Raw genomic sequence first — 2,766 nt, forward strand, 5'->3', positions numbered from 1 at the left:
CTGGACGGCCCAGCTGTCTGATGTAATGGAAGATGGCACAACTGCGACAGACACAGTCATGCTAAATGTGTTAGATGCATTCGTCTGCGGAGCTTCAGCGTTAATCCGATGAGAATGAGCGCTGTGCTGTCAGCCTCTGGACATGCTAATGACTAGACGCATTCTCCTCCAGGCCACCACAGCTGTCACTCCAGGACCGGCAGTTCCCTGAGTAAAAGACCCTTCCAAGTCTGCAGTTTACAGCTGGATATAAAAGGAGGCAGTCAGTGCTGGTCCTGCAACCCAAAGCTCTTGGAAGGAAATCATTGTGCAGTTTGTCCTGTTGCTCAGAGAGATCTACAGTGTGCTTAAAGCAAATCGATTAACAGGTTTCTCCACTCATAAACTACAGGTACATTTAAATGCAGTGAGAATTTCAAATGGCTGGCCATGGCATGTCCACAAGTGCATGAAGTGTGTATTTCAGCCTGTGTGTGTGTGTGTGTGTGTGTGTGTGTAAGAATAAAAAAGAGTGAAAAGAAGAATTTCCCCAATAGGGGATTAATAAAGTATATATCTTCTTCTTTTAAACAAAAAAAAAAAGACAAACATGCATTTATTTCTCTCATTTTGAGACTTCATTCCTTTTTTTAAACTGAATTTAATTTAGTAAATTATTTTAAAACATCAAATTCTTCATCTAATTTGGTGGATTACAATGCACCAATGCTAGCAAGCCACCCATCAGTGCCTGCTGTAAAGCAGTCTCCTTCAAGATCCACCATCATCAAACTTTTTAGTTTTAGAAAATAAATGTTTCAAAAATTGTTCAGTGAGCTGTGAACCAAAATCTTTATTATTTATTATTTGTAAAAAAGTTGTGATAAATCATAATTTTGTTCAATTTTCTATCTTATAGTCAAATTCAAACTCTTAAACTAATAATAATATATTTAAAAACATGAATCTTTAAGTTTTAGAAACAAAGAAATCAGCATTTCAAAGATTGTTCACAATGAGTTGTGAAACTGAAATTTCATTATTTGAGATAACACAAAGTTTCAAAGCAAGCAAGTCAAACTCAAACTCTTTTAGGTTTTAAAAAAAACTAATCACTGGGCAGAGAGCACAGGCTGCATTGTACCTTCTGCAAATGTTGGTGGACCTGATTCAGCACATATGGAGTTTAAAAAACAACAACTTGTTGACCAATTAGCTTGGCCTGAAAAATGCATGCGAGTAGTAGTACACCATTATCTGTATCTGTTCAACCAACTAAATTATTTGGGCATAAGTTTGGATGTGGTCTTCCTAAAACCAAAAGTGGGCGGGGACAATCATACATTTTTTGTTGTTAATTTGTGGAAGCTGTTCATTTAAGCCTGGTTGATATAGGTTGAACAGAAGTTGCTGTATTTATTAGAAAACTGTTTACAGAACAACTTCAATTGAGATTCAGAGCAATGTTTTGTGTGGATATTGACACATGACACTCGTAAAAAGTGCATTATCCTTACCGGATACTCATTTCAGCCAAGGACGTGCTCAACTGTAGTTATTTGTACGAGGTTCATATTATCATGGATGGATTAACTTATTAGGAGGCCCTGGGGCAAAATCTTTTTGTTGGGCCCCTATCATCAACCCCCATCCTCTGAGTGTTTATCAGTTTGGAAGTTTATTAAACAACAAAAAACTAACCAATCCTCTGATAATCCAGCAAAAAAAACTATATGTAGTTGGTAGAGATGTCAGCAATTTTATTTAAACTCTATTCTTTGAAGTCTCTATAAGTTGACACAAATAATTTGTATTTTGTGTTTTCTCCCTCTCACATGCATCCATATGCTCCCTCTCTCGCTCTCTCACACACATACACACACCCATTCCTGCACAGTGTCTTATGTTGGCCTATAAACAAGCAGAAAGACACACACACGCAAACGCACCCACACCCCATTCCACTTGAGAGCACATATAGAGCACGAGAGAAAATTGTACAGTAATTTTACACAATAAGAGTCCAAAAGGAGTCCTCCCCTCCACAGCCTGTGGGCAAACCAGTTGTTCAGGGCATCCATTAGCTCGTCCGTCCATAGAAAACATGTGTCCATCTACTCCAGGTCCTTTGTTGTGAAGAAAGCAAAGTTGTTTTATTTTTCCGTTTTTTTTTTCCCCACCTCCCGTCCGTCCAACGCTGACGGCATGGAGACCTGCCTCGCAGGGGATATTTTTTCAGCATTGAATTCAAAAGATTGTCATCGTAATGCTGGAATGTCTTACTACAATCTACGCTTAAATAATGGTACTGTACTTTAGAGCCCCAGAAAAGATCTTAAAGAGTCCGCTTCTGTTTTTGGTTCTCCTTGTTCTTCTTAATCTAAAAAAAGTACAAGATGATTCGTTTTAAATTCTACTCACTAGATAGAAGTTAAGTTAAACCCTGTGAAAATATTGAGATTCTTGGTAAAGGCACAATATTCAGCCATGAGGAAAGAGCACACTGCTACTATTGTGTCCTGTCTGGTTTTTTTTGTTTATTTTTTTGTTTAAAGCCCTGATAAAACAAGCAGCTCACATTTGTCCTAACCATCAACATGCCATTACTATACTGCAGCTGGGAAATCTTTAAGGAAGAAAAACATATTATTTGGACCATTCATTTCAGAGTATTTCTTTTATTTTTAGGTCCAACATTCTATCAGCAATACTGTCTCAGAAAGTGGGAACATCTCTAAAGAGAGGTACCTGCTTGATTTTGTCCCTCATTTCTTATTGTTATTCACA

This window comes from Morone saxatilis, unplaced genomic scaffold, assembly GCF_004916995.1.
Source record: "Morone saxatilis isolate NCDOM2014 unplaced genomic scaffold, NCSU_SB_2.0 Contig3, whole genome shotgun sequence".
Classification (NCBI taxonomy): Eukaryota; Metazoa; Chordata; class Actinopteri; family Moronidae; genus Morone; species Morone saxatilis.